General features: G+C 42.4%; 1 long non-coding RNA gene across 1 annotated transcript in view; it reads right to left on the bottom strand.

Moving 5' to 3' along the window:
- LOC141981640 (uncharacterized) overlaps positions 1-5,864 on the bottom strand; it is a 47,453-nt gene extending 41,589 nt beyond the window's left edge. Inside the window, exon 1 of the long non-coding RNA XR_012637870.1 lies at positions 5,847-5,864. This is a non-coding gene — a long non-coding RNA (uncharacterized LOC141981640). The remainder of the gene's footprint in view (positions 1-5,846) is intronic.
- Positions 5,865-25,721: the final 19,857 nt, after the last annotated feature.

Below are 25,721 nucleotides of genomic sequence, written 5' to 3'. Positions count from 1 at the left end.
AAAATCAGCATAGTTTTTGGACTTCAAAAGAACTTTGCTTATTTAGGCCATCTGAAGTCCTGGTCCCTATGGATTTACATCAGTGTTCAAATAATAAGTCCTGATTCTCCTTTTACTAAGATTATTTGAACACCAGGGCCCAATCCAATAAAGTATTTAAGCAAGTGAATAGTCCCATTGCGTAAGGTTAAGCACCTGCTTAAGAGCTTTGCTGGATAGTGAATTTCCCCCAGTACTTTAGAATAAATGGAGATCAGTGTGTTTTGATATCACACTAAATATTATTTTACTATATTTTCAGTGCAGGCCAGTTTCAGTATCTACATTTTCTTGATTTTCATCATGGGCGTACTCCTGTTCTCATGGAGGTTAACAATGGACAAACTCCCACTGATTTCAACAGAAGCAGGCCCTACCTTTGTATAGACAAAATAAATAGAACACCACACAACAAATTAAATTCACTGATGAGGTAAAATGGTCATGGCCATTACACACATTTATAATTCATTCATATAACTTAATTCACACAGGACTGAAAGAGAGTGTAGTAGGAATTGGGTGTCAGTAATAGATTGACCAGAAAAGGAGGTATGCAGGTTGTACATGGATGCAGCTTGCACCAGTGAGGCATTCAGTGGGTGGGCAAATCAAGTGCTTAGATAGTAAGGGTGGGAAGGTCAGTATCTCACAAAAACAACCAACAGAAGAACATATAATAAAGGAGTTCCTGCCACTTTACTTTACACGCTTCTGATGTCTACATCTGACCCTCCAGCAGTATAAATTAGGGCTGCACAGCTAGGAGGCAGATTTGTCCATTCGGTCCAAGTTCAAACTAATAATGCCTCAAGTTTCCCCATGTATAAAAATCAATCAATAAATAACCACATCCCTTTGCAAAGTGTTTTGAGCCCCCCTACATGAAACACACTGTTTAGGCTTCCTAAAATATAATTGTCACAAGATAATCCCTGCGTGTAATTCCATAGTCTAAAAAATTGAAAACTTGGGCCAAAAGAAACCTGATGAGGTTCAATAAGGATAAGTGCAGGGTCCTGCACTTAGGACGGAAGAACCCAATGCACAGCTACAGACTAGGGACCGAATGGCTAGGCAGCAGTTCTGCGGAAAAGGACCTAGGGGTTACAGTGGACGAGAAGCTGGATATGAGTCAACAGTGTGCCCTTGTTGCCAAGAAGGCCAATGGCATTTTGGGATGTATAAGTAGGGGCATAGCGAGCAGATCGAGGGACGTGATCGTTCCCCTCTATTCGACATTGGTGAGGCCTCATCTGGAGTACTGTGTCCAGTTTTGGGCCCCACACTACAAGAAGGATGTGGATAAATTGGAGAGAGTCCAGCGAAGGCAACAAAAATGATTAGGGGTCTGGAACACATGACTTATGAGGAGAGGCTGAGGGAACTGGGATTGTTTAGTCTGCAGAAGAGAAGAATGAGGGGGGATTTGATAGCTGCTTTCAACTACCTGAGAGGTGGTTCCAAAGAGGATGGTTCTAGACTATTCTCAGTGGTAGAAGATGACAGGACAAGGAGTAATGGTCTCAAGTTGCAGTGGGGGAGGTTTAGGTTGGATATTAGGAAAAACTTTTTCACTAGGAGGGTGGTGAAACACTGGAATGCGTTACCTAGGGAGGTGGTAGAATCTCCTTCCTTAGAAGTTTTTAAGGTCAGGCTTGACAAAGCCCTGGCTGGGATGATTTAATTGGGGATTGGTCCTGCTTTGAGCAGGGGGTTGGACTAGATGACCTCCTGAGGTCCCTTCCAACCCTGATATTCTATGATTCTATGAAAAAACACGGTTCCCTCCTAGGATTTTTCTTGGGTTTTTTTGCAGGCTAGTCCTGTATTTTGTCACCTGCCAAGATGAAGATCATCCCTTGAATTTTCAGATGTGAAAAGATTAGCATTATAGAAACTAGCCAATGGAAGGAACATTCATGAGCCATCCCCTGTAGTCATTAAACTAGCTTGCTGAATACATCAATTTACTAAACATGCAAATGCAAATGTTTAAAAATAAATCAAGCCACGTCATTTCTGTTCTACCACATTAAATTCAAGACTACTTAATTAAAACAGATATTCAGTTTCAATGTGCCTGGTACAGAATGTGCTAAAGTACAATGAGAGCCACTTGCAGAAGGAAGTGTTGAAGGAACAGATATGTTAAGATTACATGTGCACTACACCAAACAAAATATATACAGAAATACAGCAGAGCTCTTTCAGATAAGTATCTGCTCAAAAAAGCTCCAAATGGAAAGATACAAGGAAAAAAACACAGCAAAAACTAACCTATAACCAGGAATCCAACTGACGCAATGCCTGGGTTTGCAGACCACCTGAAACAACAGCTCTAAACTGTGTGATTGCTCCTGGCCATCTCAATGTAGCATTAAGTCAGATGCCCAATGAAAATTACTTAAAATGTTAACATTGTTGCTAAAGCATGTAAAAAGGAAAGGAATGAGAGGAAAATTTACATGATCTACTCTGAGTCTATGTCTACACTACAGCTTTTGTCAGCATAATTTATGTTGCTCAGGGGGGTGAATAACTCACCCCCCTGAGCAACATAAGTGACACTGACATAAGTGCCAGTGTGATGGGTTGTACCACTGCGCCCACCTACTCCACCAGTCTGGGCTCCCTTACAGTGGCCTGCTGAGCCAGGCCCTCAAGACTCCTCCAGCACACACAGGTAGAGACACATCCAGCTGCAGAAAGACACAGACACTGAAATAACCACTGCATGGGAAGGCTTCAGCTAAGGACTTGCCCCCTCTGGAGTGTAAAACTGTACAACATAAGCTCATTGAACGCACTCCCTCCCTCAACGTGGAGGAAGATATGCACAGCTTTTTGCCGGCCCCCCCTTTATGAATTCCACAAACTGGTTTTAAAGAAAACAAAAACAAGTTTATTAACTACAAAAGATAGATTTTAAGTGAATGTAAGGGATAGCAAAACCGATCAAAGCACATTACCGAGCAAATGAAACAAACACGCAAGCCAAGCTTAATACACTAAAGAAACCGGTTACAAGTAGTAATTTCTCACCCTAAATGTTGCAGAGGTTCTTGAAGGCAAGCTGCTCTTGTCTGCAGTTTAAGACTCCAGGTATTTCTTTCACAGGCCAGACACCTTCCCAGTCTGGGCTCAGCTCTTCTCTCCTGCTCAGTCTTTGTTTCCTAGATGTTTCCAGTAGTCATCCTGGGCAGGGATTCAGTGAAGAACGACCCCTCATTTTGTCACTCCCCTGCCTTAAATAAGTTTTACATATGGCAGGAATCCTTTGTTTTCCAGGGTGGTTCCTCCCCCTTTCAGTGGAAAAATACTGGTATTCTATCATGGAGTCCAATACTAGGTGGCATGATCACATGACCCTGAAGTGTCAAAGCAGCCCTGAGTCAACGGCTGTTTGTAGCATCCCAGGGAAGTGGAGATTTGCATCTTCAAAGACCTATTGTTCTCCCTAATGGTCTATTGACTTGTTTCCAGGTAGCCAGCCAGATTGATTGCATTTTGTCTGGTGGGCATTCCCCAGGTGCAAACACTTTTGTAGTACAGAGGTATAGTCAATATTCCTAACTTTAGATACATGCATACAAATAGGATAATCATATTCAGCAAATCATAACCTTTTCAATGATCTCACATGCCTTATCTTGCATAAAACCCATCTTAGTTATGCCGTACTCATATCATAACAATATCTCTATGAAGAGCTTCTCCTGCCGACATAGCTTCTGCCATTCATGGGGGCTGAAGTAGTTAAACTGATGGGAGAGCTTTCTCCCGTCGGATTAGAGTGGGTACCTTGGAAAGCTTACAATGCAGCTGCACTGCTGTAAACTCGCTAGTGTAGCTATGCCCTGAATAACATCTTATTATGGCATCAGGAGTGGGTGACACTGCTTACATTTTTACCCCAATCAAGGGTGAACCAAGTCCAAGGAGCTTAGTAGGTGTCAAGGAATTTATAACAGCAAAGAATAGGGCTCATCATTTCCTGAATAACCTCCTTCAGATGATCCAGGGTGAAGAGATGGCTGTGGCTGCCAATAAACACAGGTACCGAACATTCAACAATGCAAACCTCTTGTGCTCGCTCCAACTCTCTACAACAGAGAAGTCCCAGTTCTGAGTCAGAAATTGCAATGCCTTACTAATGCCAACAACCCTTATTCATGTGAGTAGTTGTATTATACATTTCAGTGGAGCTATTCCTGGGAAGATGTGATTTACTTCACATGAGTGAAACTTTTCAGGACCTGGCCCTTAATGTGACAGAATAAAGGCTCCAGCTATTCAAATCTGAATGTGAGATTTAGGCATCTTGGGGTGAGGGGGAAGGGAGGGGAAGATGACAGGTACTATACTAGAGAAAATAAAGTACACCTCAGATCCTCCATATCTTTTGGCACAGAACAATCTCAAACCAAGATCTATTGACACAGTGCAGCCAAGAGGACATGAGCACCATCATTGCCAGGAGGCATTGGAGATGGATTGGCCATGTGCTTTGGATGGAAACTGATTCCGTCACCAGAGTAGGAATAAGAGGGACAGCTGAAGGTAAGGGAAAACGAGGCCACCCGAAAACAACATGGCGAAGAGCTGAGGAAGCCGAGCTGAAAAACCTGGGGCACAGCTGAGGAAACCATTGAAAGACCTGCCAGAAACAGACAGGAGTGGAGGAGTTTCATCGCTGTCCCAAATCCCAGAGGCGTAATGAGAACATGATGATGACGATGATGACTACTTGTTGTTTTTTTAAAAAGACTCCACAATTCATCACCCTTTCCCCTCGTGCTTTTCTTTTCCTCTCCAATACACAGGAGGGAGACATCTCTAGAGCAGCCTAAAATCCAACACTAAACACACACTGCAGGCTTTACGCAATTATTGATTTTGCTATTCAAGTAGAAAAAGAGTAGTTACCATAGCAACTCTAATACCACATGGTGTGTACAATATCACTGGATCTAAAATACCACCCCCCCCTTTTTTTTTTTAAAGGCATAGACATTCATTCTCAAACTGCTGGCCCATGAAGAGGATTTTACTTTAGCTTTGCATGGGCGTAGGTGACCAGACAGGACACAAGACATGGGAGAGTCAGGATCCTTGTTTGTGGCTGCTTCGAAATACGTCGCTTTCCTGATATTACTTTTCCGTATAAGGAAATGTTATAGTTGCCTCAGAAATGTGGTGCTGCAGTCAGCATAATAGCCAGTGGAAAGGGGAGAACAGTCCACAAGATGCTATCCCTGGCTCACACTGTGAGAATCCCTGATATAGAGGTTCCATGCTTTATCCTCTATGGGATCCACTCCAAACTACACATGCATCATTCCCAAAAATGGCTGAGAAAGGGGGCTCTCCATTGTTCTCAGTTTTACTGTCTTGCTGAGGTTCCTCTCATTGTGACTGAAGAACTTAGACTTTTAAACTATTTGTCCACTGCAGGGTACACTTGAATTAGAGTCACCAGAATTCTGCAAAGGAGAAGACCCTGGTTCACCAAAACTTTGCTTATATATACACAACAAGTTAAAACTGGTACAAGTGAGAGATGAATCAGGCTCAATGTTCATTGTATTTCTCCCTGACATTTTGTAAGCTTTATAAAAATGAAGGTGCAAACAAACCATAACATATGGATTTTTCTAAAAAATGACATCACATTATAAAAATAACCCCTCCTTCTCGTCCGTCCCCCCCCCAAAAATAAACTACTCTGGATGTTCATTGTACTTAAATTGTACCTTAACAGCATGGGCCAAATCCTCAGTGTAAATCAGTGTAGCTCCTCTTACCTCAATCAATCTTTGCTGGCTACACCATCTGAGGATCTGGCCCCATCTCAGAGAATGCCAGGAAAAGGAAATTGCTTACAAAAACGTGAGATGGTACATCAGCATTTTGAGACATGTAGGGGACCTCTCAGTAAAATCAAAGGCATTTCACATTCTGGTTTGCATACTGAAGCATTCCACAGTCCATGTCATAGCAGACAAGCCAGCATGTGATATGGCTTTATCTCCACTCAGAGGCCTGCCACATGGCAAAATATGCTGCAGGCCGGACTGAAAAATGTTGTAATACATACTGATAAGTAGTATCACTGAGCTACAGTCTATGCAGTTCATGACTAACTGTCACACATGCCCCAATAGGAGAAAATGTTAGTGAAGTTTATTATATTTTCCATACTCAAACAACACTAAACCAATCTGGCTGAAATGTACACTTTTTTTTTAAAATCAATATTTGAGCAGAGAATAAAGATGGAAAATTGCACTCCAAAAAGGTATTCATTTAACAAAAATAAAAACTGAAAAATTGTTGGAGAGATGTGGCGTTAGAAATGGAAGTTGCAATTCAACCTTATAGCTAGCTTGCGCTGCCTGTAGTCACAATAATATTAGACAGAAAAAGAAGGCAAGTGTGTGCATGCACATGCACACACACACACACACACTACGAACTAGATTCTTCTGACTGAACCCAACTCCACTTGTAGAGTCATACAGGCTACCTGCATGTCTTGCTCCACTAAGGGGTGTGGAGCTCTGAGCTAGCAAGACCTCTACAAAGTGGGTTGGGCTAGCCAGAGCAATTAGGGCCAGGCCAGCCAGGTAACACGTTTATTCAGTGCAACTACTCTGTGAGAGCTTTCACTCAGAAGGCACTTACGGAGTCCTGGCTGGACGTTAAAGTTGCCCTATCTGTCCAGGTTGAATCCCCTCTAATGGAGCCATAGATTTGTTACACCTTCTGGCACAGTTGTTGCTCATTTGGGCAATTCTGGCTCTGTGTTTGGAGACATGAGCAAGGAGATTAGAGTCTATAGAAGAAGTTGGCTTTAATGATGCCTTTGGAGATGGAGAGGGAAAACACAACAGGCAAGAGAACAACTCCTTATCTAAGTATGAGGAGTGGCATGAAAGAAGACATGAGGGCAAGCATAGGGAAAGGAAATGAAGGGGCATCCTGAGACAGGGTTAGATGAAATGAAAGCAGAGAATTAGGCTGGGGCCAAGTTATATGGTGCCTTGAACTGGAGGAGCTGGATGTGTTAAAAAGCAGAAAAGCAATGAAGCAATTTGAGGAGAGGAGTGAAATGCTTGCAGCAGCAGAAGTGGGTGTAGATACGTTTTGAATAGATTGAAATGAGACGAGGAAAGCAGCAAGGAGGCCAAAGAGGTTATCGCAGCCAAGATGAGAGACTGCCAAGATGTGGACAAGGATTTTATAGCAGTGATGATGGGGAGGAAAGGGTAGATTTTGGTGACATTAAAGAAGAAGATACAATGGCATTTAGTAAGATCCTAGTTATGGAGGTGGAGGAGTAAAAAATGACAGCAAGCATTGTAACCCTAGGTGACTGGGAGGATAATGAAGTGACGGACAAGGGGCGGAATGGAGAGGGATTATAAGGTAAAATGCAAAGCTCAAATGTTGCCATCCTGCACCAAATCCATCCAAGAAGCCAAAGGAGTTACAACAGGAATAGGTTTAGTCCACTAGGTTTGAAATAGTGAGAGACTGTCTAGGAGAGGATAGCAGAGTGAGCTGGAGATGCAAGGAAAGACATGGGAGAAGTCAGGTGTATAGAAAGAATCATCACAGAGGTGGTAACTGAAACATAACATAGCAATATAGATAGTAGGGCAATGGATGCTCTAGAAGTACTTAAGATGGACAGATATTATGGATGAATAGACTGTTCAATATTTCCTATATGCTCATGTTGATAAGCTGTTTGAAGCCTGAAGTTTCAGAGATCCATCATATAATGCTGTTAGCATGCAAATGTTATGTTCAGGAAATAAATGGTTACGAAGCCTATGTTAATGGAGACATGCAGATGAGAGAGAAAAAAATACATGAAGAGAGATGGACAGAGATACAAATTAAAAAGTTTACCATATTTAGTAGACACACACTGATCTGCCAAGGTACAGCTGAAAGATATAGGTCTCTATTTCTAATAGCGATTGCTGTTTTCTAATAAAGTTCAAAATTGAAATATATGCTCCAAGGGAATTTTTTTCCTACAAAGATATACTTTCCCCAATAATTTTATGCTCATTTTCTGCCCTCAGGCTGTTGAACAAATATACAGGTGCCTCTTCATAATTCACTTGGCTGGCAAAGTTGAAAATTTCTGGCAGCTGCTAAATATTTTCTGTAGAATAGTATCCTCCTTTCTGGGGTTTTTCAATCAGGTTTTTTTAGCTGGTTGGTTTTCGGGGATGGAGGGGGTTGTTTCCAGGGGTGTGTGTGGTTGTCTTATTTTATTTTGTTGCTAAAAGTAGGACAATGGGGAATGTTTTTTAGGACAATGGGGAAGCTTGTTAGCTGCCTAATATGTGCAGTTACAATTTGAGTGTTTTAAACTATTCTCTTATGCTATTTTGGCTTTGCTGCACTGTTTGGGCCCAATTCTACAAATCCTTACTCATGCAAACAGTGCTTATTCACACAATTAGTCTCATCGACTTCATTGGCACTAGTAATGTAAGGAAAGGTTTTTGGAATTGTGCCCCACATACAGGAAACCAGTGGCTGCTATAAGACACGACTTGTGTCTCAGATTGTAAGCTCTGGTCACAATTTAAGCAGAGGTGGAGAAAACTGGTTTGAAATCCATACCTTTGATTTCTGTTCATGAACATATACTCCTCCTAAGCAGTACTAGCATGATTCAAAATAAAACATCAATGACAGTCTATTTTTTTTAATAGCACATTCTATTTATCCGATATCAATTGCCTACAGCAACGAAAATTTCAGGTTATTACCAGTACTTTCCGCTTCCCATCCCGCAAATGACCTCTCAATTTCCGTTGATTTCAATGGGAGCTGAAGGTTGCACAGCACTCACAGGATCAGGCCCCAGAATGGTATCAAGAAAGAAATAGTTTTCTGTCTCCTCCTCAAATCGAGATGCTTTGATATGAATAATCAAACTTTCAGCATCAGCTTCTGGATCTACACAGAGAAACAAGTAGCAGCTGAAAAATTCTTTAGGAATAAATATGAGCAGCAAGGTGCTCAGTGCAAAAGGCTACTTTATTATCTCAATCAGAACCCAGCCTGCTGTTGGCTAGTATCATGGAAACAGAGCTGTGTCGGATAGATATCTATTTACTAGACCGCTGTCATAAAACTGATGCAGGTGACTGTGTAGGGAGAATATAAACCTTCTGTCTGGCAATCTGATCACTGTATTGTTTATGGCAGGAAAGCAGTAGCAAAGAATTTTTATTTTTGACTTCACTGATAAATAAAGGCCAGGTGCAATAAACACCGTGGACATACCATACAAGGCCATATCAGCTATGGAAAATCTTTTTGTTCAGAGTGCCCAAGGCCCTAGTCAGGCTTCCAAAGCGCAGAATCCAGACAGAATCCAGATTATTCATTTATCTATTCAGACTCCAGAATAACCTCCCTCTGGATGTGGAGGGAGAGGAGAATAACTAGAGTCTGCTGGTCTTTGGTGTAAAAATGGAAGACAACGAAGGAAGAATCATGTCTCGTCTATAACGTACCAACCTATAAATTAGTCACTACAGGCCAAGTCTCTTTAAGATATGTGCACTACAACCTTTTAATTGGACTAATTTATGAGCGTGTTTCATGGTCCAGTGTATCAATTAGTCATAAGTTAAAGCAGTGGTGCTCAAAGTTTTGTACTGGTGACCCCTTTCCACAGCAAGCTGCTGAGTGTGACCCCCCCTTATAAATTAAAAACAGTTTTTTATATATTTAACACCATTATAAATATTGGAAGCAAGGCGCTGTTTGGGGTGGAGGCTGACAGCTCGTGACTCCCCGTGCAATAACCTCGTGACCCCCTGAGGGGTCCTGACCCCCAGTTTGAGAACCCCTGAGTTAAAGGGTTTGTTCTTTTCGAGTCAGGAAAACACAGCTCCCACATCTCGGCTTTGGGCTCCAGGCACAAATGGCAGGAAAGGAAATGTTTTCTCTCTACTTGTTAGCGTATAATATTCCTTTCACATGTTGCTGAAGCAGACTTCACCCAATTCCTCAGCCTGCAGGCAAAATAGTAACCTGTGGGCCTCTTGTAGTAATTCAGAGAGTTAGAATAAGGATGTGGGGTGCAAAAAGAGTTAAAATGCAAAACTCTAAGCTATTGTAGACCTTTCACCCTGACTGATACCAGTCAATCCCAGGCACAGGCACAAAATTTCCAAAATGCTGGGGATGCTCAACCCCCGGCACTATCTCAGGCCCCATCCCTGCTCCTCCTCTTCCCGCCCCTGCTCCACCCGCGCCCCGAGTGCACTGCATCCTTGCTCCTCCCCCGTCCCTCCCAGCCTCCTGTACGCCATGAAATAGCTGTTCGTAGTGGGTGGGAGGCGTGGGGACGGAGGGAGGGAAGGGGGGACACTGATCTACGGGGCCTGCTGGTGAGCAGGAGGCGCTGGGTGGGTGCGGGAGGGAGCTGATAAGAGGGCTGCCGGTGGCCCGTGGGTGCTTCAGCCCCAGAGCACCCATGGAGTCAGCTCCTATGATTCCAGGTCTAACAGTAAAATCATGGTTGTTAACAGCATATGTTAAAAAGACCGCTGCCAAGTAATTTAGGGCCCCAGATCTAGGCTCTGTTTAGAAAAAACAGCTAAAAATATTCATCCATAGTCAATAAAGATCAAACACAACCATGATTGTTTCCCCTTTAACTCTTTTTTTGCCCTATGTTTCATACTAGTGGGTAGCAGTGTCCCACCCACATTTTCAGACCATAGGGGCAAATACCTCTGACATGGAGGACAGAAATACACCTTCACTTAAAGCCATTAGCCTTTTTTTCCCCCAATGATCTGGGAGAAGATAAAAAATCATTGTTGATAAAGTTAGCAGACATGAAAAAAAAGTGGTGATAATTAGGAATGATCAGTTCTACAGAGTGATCTCTGGTACAGGTGAGTGTGACACTGCACCCCGTATTTACCATGGTGATAGGATAATGATATGTTTTGTACAAATTTATGCCTTGTGAGGTGTCATTTTAAAAGTCTTAATCTGTTGAACATTAATATCCTGTTAAGTTGTACGTGCTATCATTGTATATGAACTTATGAAGTTTTTCTATGTATGATTTAGTTGGGGATTCGTCCTGCTTTGAGCAGGGGGTTGGACTAGATGACTTCCTGAGGTCCCTTCCAATCCTGATATTCTATGATTCTATGTGCCACTGAAACATGTTGTGAGATTGGGAACACCCACAAGCAGCCTTTCAGGTACAACAATAAAAAGGCTAAACTACATTAATGGCCTTAAGGAAAATACAAACACTCACAAGGATTATCCCAGGAACTATGTACAATGGAAACCTCTCAGAGATAGCACATACCTAACAGAGACTGTTTGACTCATGTCACAGCAAAAGATCTTTCCAGCAAGTTGGAAGAAGATCTAAAAGAGGGAAGTGACATCATCGCTTGGCCTCACTCCCCCTACAACACAACACCTGGAAACACCTTAGCAACAAAGACTGAACTGGGAAAGGGGGGTCCCAGGAAGGAAAGAAGTAAGCCTGCCTTTCTATGGAAGCTTAGTGGACTGTTTGTACTATCTTCACATTGAGGGAGAGGTGGACAGGGTAATCAATTCATACTGGTCAGGCTTTTGACCAGGGTAAGACAGTACAGCTCTGGGGTCCTAAGCTGTGGATCTGGGGAGAAGCTTTCATGTAACTGCAACTGTGTCCCTTCCTGTGTGAGTGCAGGATGAGGAGCAGTCCGCAGCTTGTCACAGCAGCACAGTGTGAGTAGGAGCCTAGGCTGGTGAGACAGAGGGCTCATTGGCACCCTAGTTCCAGGTTGCACCACAGGGGGGCCTGTCACAGTGGGATCATTTGAACACTCTTTTTAATACAGCCAAATGCTAGATTATACATCTTGGAACAAAGGATGTAGGTCTCACTTATGTAGGCATGGCAGAATTCAAACTTCTTAAAATACAATTTCAATTGATAATATGAATGTTTACTTATAAGCATTTTTCAATATTCATTGATTTAAATTTTCTGAGTTGTGCAAAATTATGGTGTTTAAGCTATTTTATTTTTATCTATTTATATTTTCCAGTTGGAGAAATTATGGGGGGGTGTCAGACAAGAGGGGAGGTCACATAATTATTTAATAACAATAGACACTGAGATCCAAAAAGCTAAAGCTTCAAATTACTAACACACAAATTGTCAACATCACACTCAAAATATACAAATATCCTTAAACCAAACATGTGAAGAGGGCTTTTAATTATGTTCAAAGAGGGCAGGTGACAAAAAGGCTACAAGCCGGTTAAAAAAAAAGGAAACCCTAACAGAGGGCTAGTTTGGATTTGGAGGGAGGGTGGAATGGTACATTCCAATAGGGTCATAGGAGCAACAAGATGGAAATCAGTGGAGGAATTTGCTCAATATCTCAGATGTCTATACGCAAATGGAAGGAGTATGGGGAATAAATGGGAAGAACTGGAAGTATTTGTACATAAGCTAAATTATGACTTAACTGGCATCACAGAGACTTGGTGGGATAAATCTCATGACTGGAATGTTGGTATAGAGGGGTATAGCTTGTTCAGAAAGGACAAGCAGGGGAAAAGGGGAGATCTTGCATTATACATCAAGTATATATGCTCTTGATCCGAGATCTAGAAGGAAGTGAGACGAAGACCAGTTGAAAGTCTGTGGGTGAAGAAAAAAGGAGGGAAAACAGGGGTGATGTCATGGTAGGGATCTAATATAGACCACTAAATCAGATGGAGGTGGTGAATGTGGCATTTTTAGAACCTACAGAAATATCCAAAAACATAAGACCTGATAGTAACTGGGGACTTTAAGTACCCAGATATCTATTTGAAAAATAATATGGCAAAACACAAAGTGTCCAATAAGTTCTTTGAATGTACTGGGGACAATTTTTTTGTTTTTGTTTCAGAAAGTGGAAGAAGTAATGAAAGGGGAGAGCCATTTTAGGCTTCATTCCAACAGGGAGGAATTGGTTGCAAATCTGAAGGCTTAAGGTCATTTGAGTAAAAGGAATCATGAAATGATAGATTTAATTATTCTAAGAAAAGGAAGGCGTGAGAGCAGCAGAAGAAGGACAATGGATTTCAAAAGAGCAGACTTCAACAAGCTCAGAGAACTGGTAGATGAGGTCCCATAGGAAGAAAATCTAAGGGATAAAGGAGAATACAGGAGTTCAGAACTGTCAGTTTCTCTTAATATTAAGAGGGCAACAGCAAACTACCCTGTTGCAAAGGAAAGATAGCAAGAATGGTAAGAGGATAATATGCTCCATCAGGAGCTCTTTAACACCCTGAAAATCAAAAAGAAATGCTATAAAAAGTGGAAACATGGACAAATTGCTCAGGAGTACAGAAGAATAGCACAATCATGTAGGGACAAAATCAGAATGGTTAAAGCACAAACACGAGTTATGCTTAGCAAGATGCATAAAAGACAATAAGAAGAATATAAATGAATATAAATGAATTAAGAGCAAGAGAAAGATGATGGAAAGTGTAGATCCTCTAATTAGCCAGAAAGGAGATCACATTGATGAGGCTGAGGTGTTCAATGCCTATTTTGCTTCAGTCTTAACTAAAAAGGTAAATGGGTTCCAGATATTTCATTAACATTAACAAGAAAGAGGAAGGAATGCAGGCCAAAACAGAGAAAAAGACAGGCTAAAGAGTAGTTAGATAAGTTAGATGTATTCAATTTGTCAAGGCCTGATGAAATGCAACATAGGGTAGTTAAGGAACTTGCTCGAACAATCTTGGAACCATTATCTTTGAGAACTCATGTAGATCAGGTGAGGTCTCGGAGGACTGGAGAAAAGCAAATATAGTACGTATCTATAGGGGAACAAAGACGACCCAGGGAATTATAGAGCTGTCAGCCTAACTTCGATATCAGGAAAGATATTGGAACACATTATTAAACAATCAGTTTAATGGGATGGTAAGTAATGGCCAAAATAGATTTGTCAAGGACAAATCATGTCAAATTAACCTAATTTCTTTCTTTGCCTAGTCAATGGGAGGAGGAGAAATACACAATATACCTTGAATTTAGTAAGGCTTTTGATATAGTCCCATATGACATTCTCATAAGCAAACTAGGGAAATGTGGTTTAGATGAAATTACTATAATGTGGGTCCACAACTGCTTGAAGGACCATACTCAAAGTGTCATTATCAATGGTTTATTGTCAAACTAAAAGGACATATCTAGAGGGGTCCCGCAGGGGTCAGTCCTGGGTCTGATACCATTCAATATTTTCATTAATGACTTGTACATAGGAGTGGAGAATACACTGATAAAATTTGTGGACGACACCAGGCTTGGAGGCATTGTTTCCCTTTGGATCCCAGGATTAGAGTGCAAAACAGCCTTGACAAATTGGAGAATTTTTATATCAGACCAAGATGAAATTCAAGTGAAAAGTACTACACTTAAGTAGAAAAAATTAAAAGAACACACACAAAATGGGGAATAACTTGCTAGGCAGTAGTACTGCTGAAAAGATCTGGGTGTTATAGTGGATCACAAATTGAATATGAGCCAATAATGTGAAGCAGTTGCGAAAAAGGTTAATATAATTCTGGGGAGTATTAACTGGAGTGTCACGCATAAAACACATGAGGTAACTCCCACTGTACTCAGCACTGGTGAAGCCTCAGCTGGACTACTGTGTCCAGTTCTGGGTGCCAGTTCTAGAAAGATATGGACAAACTGCAGAGAATCCAGGAAAGAGTAACAAAAATGATAACAGATATAGAAAAACTGACCTATGAGGAAAGGTTTAAAAACTGGGCATGTTTAGTCTTGAGAAAAGAAGTCTGAGGGGGGGGCCTAAGAACAATCTTCAAATATGTTAGGATTGTAATAAAGAGGACTGTGGTCAGTTATTCTCCAGGTCCACTGAAAGTTGAACAAAAAGTCATGGGCTTAGTCTGCTGCAAAAGAGATTGCGGTAAGATAGTAGGAAAATCTCTCCAACTATAGAGGTTACGTTCTGGAATAGGCTTCCAAGGGAGGTTGTGGAATCCCTGTCATTAGAAGTTTTTAAGAATAGGTTGTGCAAAAAGCTGGCAGGGATGGTCTAGTTATACTTGGTCCTGCCTCAGCACAGGGGGCTGGACTAGATGACCTCACACGGTCCCTTACAGCCCTACATTTCCAGGATTTAATAAGTTCTTAAGCAGCATTTTTCTTCATTTTCCTAACTGCATATTTCAACTTTTATTGATGGAAATATTTTGTATTGGTTTGTGTGTGTACAGTGAAATGGACATTTACCATGAAAACCTAATCCTTCCAAACCTATGTATAGGATAAGGGACAGTATCGTGGAATGCAATACCTAGCTGAATAAGCAGGGGTATATCAAATAGAAATAAGGAAGTTGTATTACCTTTGTGTACAGTTTAGTGAGACCATTGCAGAAGTACTGTACCCAGCTCTCAGTCCCACACTTCAAAATGAACTGTGACAAACCGGAAGGGGCTCAGAAAAGAACTATTAGAGAAATTATTGAAGTACTAGGAAATGTGCCTGATAGTGAAGAGACTAAAGCAGACCAATCTATTTAATTTATCCAAGAGAAGGCTGAGAGGTGATTTGATCATGGTCTGTAAATACCTACAAAGGGAGAAGATTTCTGACAGCAGAGGGCTCTTCAATCTAGCAGACAAAGGGATAACAATATTCAATGGCTAAAGGATAAATCTAGATAAATTCAAACTAGAAATAAGTTGCAAAGCTTCTAACCATGAGAGGAACTGATCACTGAAATTATTACTTTTGGGTATGGTGGATTCTCCATTACTTACTGAAGTCACTAAATCTAGACTGGATATTTCTCTCAAAGCTATGTGCTAGGTGAACCAGTACTAGCAGATATTTCAAGATTTACCTGGGTTATCTGTGATAATTTCAGTCTCCAGTTACAAAGGGAACTTTTGCTTGCTAAACAGCTGCCTGTTTGCACAAATCACTTACAGCAATCCATTCACGGATGCCTACAGATCCCAAATGATCTGCGAGTTGCTGGTGGTCAGACCTCTGTCCCATCCCCAAGCAACCAACTTTTAAAATGAATAATTGTGCATGTCTGTTTTTCTATTCAGCTAGACGCAACTTTTCAAAGGGTCCACTAATTTTTGAGTACCCCCATTTTTGGGTTTACAGTCAGAGGCACATAGGGACTGGTTTTTCAGAAGTACATGAGCACACATCTCTGATGGCTGAAAATCACATGATAGATTAATCAAATTGGACACTGTGACCCAAGAACCTTGTAATGCCAACTTGCAGAGAGCATGGGGTGCATAAAGTTTACAGGGATTCACTGGGTCTGGCATTTACATTTGTGATAACTGAAAGAGGGGGTAGCTCCCTTTTATGGACACCCAGCTAGTCAGTTAGCTATAAAATCCCTGTTAGTAGTGGTTCTCTACTTGCTTTACCTGTAAAGGGTTAAAAAAGCCCATAGGTAAAAGAAGGAGTGGGCACCTGACCAAAGGAGCCAATGGGAGGGTTAGAATTTTTTAAAATTGGGAAAAAGCTTTCCCTTTGTCTGTCTGTTGTTCTCCGGAGATAGGGGACAGAGCAGAGACAGGGCTAAAGCTATGCTGTAAAAAGCTGTGAATCAGGTATGAAAATCACCAGATCATACCTAGAAGTACTCAGTTTGAAACCCCAGATATGTAAGTAGATCAGGAAATGTCTAGAAAGACGTGATTAGGTTCTTTCTTTTATTTCTGTAAGGTGTGGCAAATTGCAGCACTACTTTGATGGGTCTCGTGCTCTCTCTTTTTGGGGAGGGTTCAGGGCACCGTTTCTCACCCCTGAACTGGGGTATTAACTGCCCCACTAGCCCTAGAGGAGGGGAGTGGAGAAGGAGGGATCCAGGCCCACCTTCTATTCCGGGTCCCAGCCCAGGGGCCTTAGGAATAGCGGTAAACTGCTTGAACTAGCGGTTCCTTCCCCTGGGCTACTTCCCTCTCCTGCCCTTCAGCTTGTGGGGCTTCCAACCCTCCCTCTGCACAAACCAGGTGTCCCTTTTTTAAGAACAGGATTGATTTTTTTGTGTCCTAAGAGGTTTGTGCATATGTTGTTTCATTAGATGGTGGTAACAGCTGATTTACTTTGTTTTCTTTCTCAGCTCTTCCCCAGAGGGGGAGGTGAAAGGGCTTGAAGGTACCGCACAGGGAGGAATTCCCAAATGCGCCTTCCTGGGTTCAAAGGGGTTTTTTTTTGCATTTGGGTGGTGGCAGCATCTACCCATCCAAGGTCGGAGAAAAGCTGCAACCTTGGGAGTTTAATACAAGCCTGGAGTGGCCAGTATTAATTTTTAGAATCCTTGTGGGACCCCACCTTCTGCACTCGAAGTGCCAGAGGGCGGAAATCAGCCTTGACAACATTCTAGTTCACCAAAGAACCTCAGATAAGGTTTCTACTGAAAGCCTGTGTCACACTGGTGATCATCATCTTTGTGAAGTGTCTGTGTGGATAATATGTATGGAGATGTGCAAATATATTGTCCACATAGACATTGCACAAAGATGATGGTCACCAGTGTGACCACAGGCTTTCAGTAGAAATCTTACGTGAGATTACATATATATAAGAAATTATAGAAACTTTATATGAGGTTATATATATAAAAAAATTATGTTACTAGGGCCTTGCAATTAAAGGCAGGTCACCCAGAGGTAGCGTGCCTTAAGGCAGGTTCCAACAGACATGGGGTTGAAAACACATCTCCTTATTTGACCATTGTGTGTCTTCCAGTGGGACTCTGTGGCACTCTGTACCTCAAAACAGCACCCTGCAACTCCCATAATCACCACTGTCATATAATAATGATATTTTTGTACAAAGCATATCTTGTGAGGTATTATTTTAAAAGCCTTGATCCGTTGAAAATTAAAATGCTGTTGTATTGTATGTATTATCTGTGTATGTAAAGTTATGAAGTTTTTCAGTGTGTGTTACTGAAATATGTTGCGAGGTTGGGAACACCTATAACCAGCCTTTCAGATATAACAATGGAGTAGACAGATGCACTGATGGCCCAGTAAAGGGAACCCACACTCACAACTATCATCCCAGGAACTGTACACAATGCAGACTTGTCAGAGATATCACAGACAATGGAAAATGCTTGACCAATGAGGGTGGACCCCCATGTCACTAGAAAAGATCTTTCCAGCAAGCTGGAAGAAACTGTAAAAGAGGGGAAGTGACATCACCACTTGGCCTCTCTTGCCCCACAACTCAACACTGGGAAACACATGTGGAGGACAAAGACTTTGAACTGGGGAGGTGGTCCCAAGGTGGAGGAGACTTCCAGCCTGTGTATTGAAGATGTGTGACAGGGGGGAGGGATAGCTCAGTGGTTTGAGCATTGGCCTGCTAAACCCAGGGTTGTGAGTTCAATCCTTGAGGGGGCCATTTAGGGATCTGGGGCAAAAATTGGGGATTGGTCCTGCTTTGAGCAGGGGGTTGGACTAGATGACCTCCTGAGGTCCCTTCCAACCCTGATATTCTATGACCTATATGTCATATCTGTCAGAGGGAGACCCTGCTTATCAACCAGCACCGGACTCCTTCTCTACTGTTTTTTTAATTGTTTCTGTCTGTTGCATAACTAACGTTGCAAGATTTAAATCAACTAAGGTGATGGGGTATGATTGGATAAATAATTATTTTGCAATATGTAAAGATTGGTCAAAGAATTATATTGTAATATGTTAGTGTCAAGGTTCCTTCCCCACTCTGAACTCTAGGGTACAGATGTGGGGACCTGCATGAAAAACCCCCTAAGCTTATTTTTACCAGCTTAGGTTAAAACTTCCCCAAGGTACAAACTATTTTAACTTTTGCCCTTGGACTTTATTGCTGCCACCACCAAGTGCCTAACAAATATAACAGGGAAAGAGCCCACTTGGAAACGTCTTTCCCCCCAAAATCCCCCCCAAGCCCTACACCCCCTTTCCTGGGGAAGGCTTGATAAAAATCCTCACCAATTTGCATAGGTGAACACAGACCCAAACCCTTGGATCTTAAGAACAAGGAAAAAGCAATCAGGTTCTTAAAAGAAGAATTTTAATTGAAGAAAAAGTAAAAGAATCACCTCTGTAAAATCAGGATGGTAAATACTTTACAGGGTAATTAGATTCAAAACATAGAGAATCCCTCTTGGCAAAACCTTAAGTTACAAAAAGACACAAAAACAGGAATATACATTCCATTCAGCACAACTTATTTTATTAGCCATTTAAACAAAACAGAATCTAATGCCTATCTAACTAGATTGCTTACTGACTTTTTACAGGAGTTCTGACCTGCATTCCTGCTCTGGTCCCGGCCAAAGCAACACACAGACTGAGAGAATCTTTGTTTCTCTCCCACTCCAGCTTTGAAAGTATCTTGTCTCCTCATTGGTCATTTTGGTCAGGTGCCAGCGAGGTTATCCTAGCTTCTTAACCCTTTACAGGTGAAAGGGTTTTTCCTCTGGCCAGGAGGGATTTAAAGGTGTTTACCCTTCCCTTTATATTTATGACAGTTAGTAAAACAATTGGTTAAGGGATAGCTAAGCAGGACTCAAGTTTCACTATATAAACTGAGGTCCAAGAAAGAGACCAGCTGGGAAAGGAAGGAGAAGGAGAAGAAGAACTCGCCTCCAAGACACAGCCCAAGATCAGAGCTGCAAGAATCCTATGCCTGAACGTGACATGCAGCAACTAGAACCCAGATGAGACTGACCTTGCATGGCCATCAGGGAAAGTCTGCTTGCGTGAGCAGGATTGGTGAGCATAGCATTGTATGCTTAATGTGTGTATTCTGCTTGGTGATTGTTAATAAATAGAGGTTAAGGATATTACTGTATAAGGCTCTTTCACTGGTAAAAGGTTCTGCAAATCCACAGAAGAGTACGCCCTGAGCCCTGGGAACTGTGTGAGGGTGGGTGCCCTAGAGCGTATGGGTAACAAATTTGGTGGGCAACCTAGGCAACCTAAGGTTGTTTGGACCAAATTGATCTAGCCTAACAAAATAATAGCAGCAGAATACTGGTGCCATTTTGTCAAAAAGAGTCACTACCTGCTTGGCAAAATGTCTACCCTGAAACAACAGGTGGAAAAGAAAACAAAAGCAAAGGGACCAGGATGGGTAGGGGGGTTAGCTGAAGAGCCCACCTTCCTTGCTAAATGGGTAGCAGAACAAGGTCCATGCCCACGATGCAAGATTCTTTCCAGGGGAGGGATTCCCTTAAGTCTGTTTGTAAGAGGTGTGAAGCATTCTATATGTACATGAAGCCAAAACCAAAGAAAAAGACTACAAAAGCAGCAGCTGCATGGGCATTATGAAAAGCTGTCACTAATCTCCCCAGCCTACTAGCACTCCAGGAGAGGCAGTTGTAGGATTACAAACTGGAGTTGGATATAGTTAAGAATAATTTGGCTCAGTATAAGGCATCTCAGCGTGCCCGTGGAGCTTCAGCATTACAGAATGCAACAGCTTTACAGGTGAAAAAAGAGAGTGTGAGAACTGAAACTAGGAAACCTGGTTGGGGGAAGTAGCCACATTGCAAATGAAGCTGGGGCATGCTCTGGCAGCTGTCAGAATAGTTTTACAAGAAAATAAGGATCCCGCCCAGACAAACAGCAACAATACGTCTACAGGCAGCAAGCGGAAACTAGAAAACATGTTGGGAATCCAGCGGGGCACAGCAGCAGCAGCAAGAGGGGGAGTAAATGCTGGCACCAGGGACATAGATACCTGGGACAATATTTGGAAGGGGAATGGCTGGGTCGATCCCAAACAGAGAGCTCTTGGATGGTCATACCCCACCAATGCTTTTCCTGAAGCTCCCCCATGCCCCTGTAAAAAGGGAATTGCAGGATTTGAAATTAAAGGCTCGACAATTCAATCCTATGGCTCCAGTTACCTTTAGGGTGGTAACAAAAACAGAACCTGGCCCAAATAATGCACAATAAAAAAGGGAAACAAGGCAAAGTATTACAGAGATTTCCAGTTTTACCCAAGAGCAGGTTTGGGGAACTGCTCAGTTACTGGGACCCCTAGATAGGGATATGTGTCTGGACTGGATGGTGAAGGTGTTTGTGCGATCTGGGTGGAGGCTGGCAGACTAGGAGGTTTCAGCCCAAGCATGTATTAAAGCTTCAGACTGGGCAGTAATACGGACCCCTGAAGAGCAGTTAGGTATGAATGGTGTTCTTGCTAGAGGATGGAAAGTAATGACATCAGCCTGATAATTGGGCAGGTTTTTTATGTAGCAGAACAGGGACCCTGTGAGCCCCTGGAATTTTATCTTATTAAAAAGGAGGTATTGGCCATGGCTGCTGGGGTTCTGCCAACGGTATTTGGGACCCCCCCAATTTCAATACATTAGCTTCTAAGACTGCATTGTTAGACAGTTTGAATTCAAAAAGGAAGGTGATTTCAGGATCCATAGATCCAGCTAGGGGGTACCGCGAGTTAAAACAGGACATTTTTCGAGTGGCTGTAGTTTTGAGACACTCAGGGGTGAGCTGTGATGGGTTCGGTCACAGAGACGTGCTGAATTTACCTCTGAGCCCGTTTTCCCTGCCAGCTTGGGACTCCAGAACCCTGCCTTGTTGACCCAGACACACCAGCCTGTTGCAAACACAGACCCAGGTCTGGTCCACACCTCCAAAGCTGCAGATTTTAACCAAAAACTGCTCAGCAGGCCACATATCTCCAGCACCCAGACACCTAGCTCCCATGGGATCCAAATCCCAAATAAATCTGTTTTACTCTGTATAAAGCTTATACAGGGTAAACTCATAAATTGTCTGCCCTCTGTAACACTGATAGAGAGATATACACAGCTGTTTGCTCCCCCAGGTATTAATCACTTACTCTGGGTTTACTAATAAACAAAAGTGACTTTATTAAGTATAAAAAGTAGGATTTAAGTGGTTCCAAGTAATAACAGAGAGAAGAAAGTAAGTTACCAAACAAAATAAAACAAAACGTGCAAGTCTAAGCCTAATACTTTAAGAAACTGAATACAGGTAAATCTCACCCTTAGAGATGTTCCAATAAGCTTCTTTCACAGACTAGACTTCTTCCTAGTCTGGGCCCAATCCTTTCCCCTGGTACAGTCCTTGTCAGTTTCAGCTCATTTGGTAACTAGGGGATTTCTCATGACTGGCAGCCTCCTTTGTTCTGTTCCACCCCCTTTTATAGCTTTGGCACAAGGCGGGAATCCTTTGTGTCTCTCTGGGTTCCCACCCCTCCTTCTAAAGGGAAAAGCACCAGATTTAAGATGGATTCCAGTACCAGGTGACATGGTCAGATGTCCTGTGAGACCCTTAGTCTCCATTCTTCCAAGGCTGGCCGGCACATACCCAGGAATTTTTGCAAGTAAACAGAGCCATTCACAACCAATTGTCCTATTTAATGGGATCCATCAAGATTCCAAGCCACCATTAATAGCCCACACTTTCCATAATTACAATAGGACTTCAGAGTAATACTTCATATTTCTAGTTTTAGATACAAGAATGATACATACATACATATAAATAGGATGAACACACTCAGTAGATCATACACTTTGTAATGATACCTTACAAGAGACCTTTTGCATAAAGCATATTCCAGTTGTGCTAATGAGTGTGAATATAATGTATTTCCGTAAAACATATGGAGTGCAACGTCACAGAGCAGGGAAAGGAAATAAGGACAGAAGAATGAAACCCGCCCATGTGGTAACTTTTGCCAACAACAGGCCCCCATGGGAAAAGGGCCCGATGCATTATGGCACTTTACAGGAAGAGGACGGGAGGTGCAGTGGGCAGCAGTGGAGCAAAAGGAAGAAATGGGTATGAGTAGAAGATGCAGAATAGAGGATATATGGCTGAAAGTGGAAAAGATACATTGAGAATGGAGGCATGGAGGAAACTCTTGATGGCAGGAGAACTAAAAGAAAAATAGGATGGGAAGCCCACAGGTGAGTTACTGTAGAGGGAGGTCCAGTTATAGAGGCAAGAGAAACTGACTGACGGGGCTCCTGTATCTCCTATAATGGACCCCAAACCATTGGCATCACCCTGATAGGGGTGCCCACCTCCCCACACTCCCATTGAGGAAGTGGCCTAACTACAGTATGACAAATAGAAGTGTCCCATTCTAGGGGCAATAATGGGGAGATTGGGAAACAAACATGCCCCATTATGTTAATTGACACACGTTCATTGGTATATGTGCTTGGCGAGCAGTGGCTTCCCGGGGATGCTGTGGAAACCAACAATTCAACACAACTAGTATCATATACAAGGGAGACAGTGAAATACTAATCACAAGACCGATCCTGACCCATATAGTAAATTGGGATTCATGGGTAAAATATTATGTTCAGAAGCAGTATCCAATTGGAAATGTGGGTAAGGAGGACTGAATATTGGGAATTCCTTACCTTCACAATGGGAGACTCATTGTGGATTTAATCAATTGGTTCCTATGGGCAAAGGGTGAAGAGCCAGCAGAAACATCCACCCCTTTATTAATGGAGAGCAAGCAGAAAAAGGAGACCCATGGGTGGAAAAGTTTCCTGGGTTATGGGTGAAAATAATTAGAATGTGGAGAGATTGACGCTGAGCTTTTAATTTGAGGACTTGACCCCTCTCCACAGTGTCAATAAGAGTATCATCAGGAGGGAGAGGAAGGAATAAAATCTACCATTGAAAGCTTCTTAGAACAGGGTGTTATAGCGCAAATGGCTAGTACTACTAATGCCCCAGTTTGGCCTGTTGTGAAAGAGGATGGGAAGACCTGGAGAAGGACAGTGGATTTTAGAACATTAAAACGTAGTAATCCCTACCACTGCTCTGGTAGTGGCTAAGTACCAAGAAGTAGTTGCTGCAGTGGCAGCAGGAGCACAGTGGTTCTCAGTTATAGACTTAGCAAATGTTTTCTTTACCATTCCTTTAAACCCTGAGTGTTGGTACAAATTTGGGTTCACTTACAGGGGACAACAGTCCTATTTAACAAGGGCCCCCCAGGACTTTCATAATGCACCTGCAATTTGTCACTCCCATGTGATTAAGATGTGGGAAAAATTGACACCTGAAGACCAAAAGAGGAATTTCCTCTGTTGATGATATATTGGTGCATGGGGACAATAGGGAGAAAGTTGGCAAGATCACTGACCATGTGTTACAAATCATCCACTATACCGGATTCAAGGCTAGTAAAACCAAGGCCCAATTGGTACAGCAAGAGGTAAAATATTTAGAGGTCATACTGTGAAAGGAAGGACAGACTCCAGATGCACAATGGGTGGAACTGACTGGAAAACTTCCTTCCCCTGCTGATGTGGCATCCTTAAGAGCCCTTTTCGGAACCCTAAACTTAGAGAGATTTTATTGAAATATATGCTGACAAGAGTTGCCCACTTTATTTTCTCCTAAAGAACAGGCGACAATGGGAGTGGGGGCCTGATCAAGGGCGTAGATGTCCCTAGTACTCTGCTGGACTTGATTAGAGAGCTTCATAATGGAACCACTGCCCATGTTTGTCTGGGGAACTAGATGTCAGCGCCTTTTAAATCAGTATCTGGTGTTAGGCAGGGTTGCATTCTGGCCCCTGCACTCTTTTGTCAGGCAATGGATTTCATAATGCAGCATTCCATCAGGCATTGAGATTGGTGATCTCTCGCTCACAGACCTTGACTACACTGATGACGTTGTTCTTTTAGTACAGAGCTCCAAGAGATTTCGTGAGGCACTTCCGCATACGGAGGAAGAGTCAGCTAAGATTGGTCTCCATGTTTCATGGTCAAAGACAAAACTGCAAAATCTAGGAACATGTTCACCTGTGACTCCAATCTCTTTGAACAACAAAACCATCGAATCAGTTTCCAGCTTTTGCTATCTGGGTTCAATACTTACCAGCTCCTCCAATTCTCACACAGAGATTCTCCATCGGATTGGCATTGCAGCATCTGCCATGGGCTGTTTACAACGGATATGGAATCAACATCATCTTAGTATGACAACTAAGTTCAAGTTTTATTCGAGCTGTATCCTTCCCATACTGTTGTACGGGTGCGAAATATGGACACTCCGCCGCTCAGATTGGACAAAGTTGGAGGCTTTCCACACAAAATGTCAACATCGTATATTGGGCATAAAGTGGAATAACTTCATCTGTAATGCAGATGTTTATGGTCATTTGGATCTACAGACTACTGGGTCCATTGTCCGCAGGTGGCACCTTACACTTTTTGGACATGTCGCAAGGATGCCACAAGACGTTGTAGCGAATGCCGTTCTCCAGCTTGTAACATCTGGGATAAAATTCCACCAACCAAAAGGTGGAGGTGGCCCGGAGGCAGACCCCCTATTACATGGGTCCATCAAATCTGTTCTGATGTTGGACTCTCAGTCCGTCAAGCCTTCACGGTTGCACCGGAACAGACCAAATGGCGAACGATCACTATGGCCGACTGCCTGGCTAAGCGTTGAAGAGAGAGAGAGTGTGGAACCGGATTTGGCCCAGGCCTCAGCCCTAGAATATCCAAAGGTGGGAGAACTATTTATCCTGCAACTGGCTAGTACTGATGTAGAGCTGGGAGCAGCATCATTAC

This window comes from Natator depressus, chromosome 2 (assembly GCF_965152275.1).
Source record: "Natator depressus isolate rNatDep1 chromosome 2, rNatDep2.hap1, whole genome shotgun sequence".
NCBI lineage: Eukaryota > Metazoa > Chordata > Testudines > Cheloniidae > Natator > Natator depressus.
The sequence above is the reverse complement of the archived record's forward strand: the minus strand, read 5'-3'. Positions and strand labels throughout refer to the sequence as shown.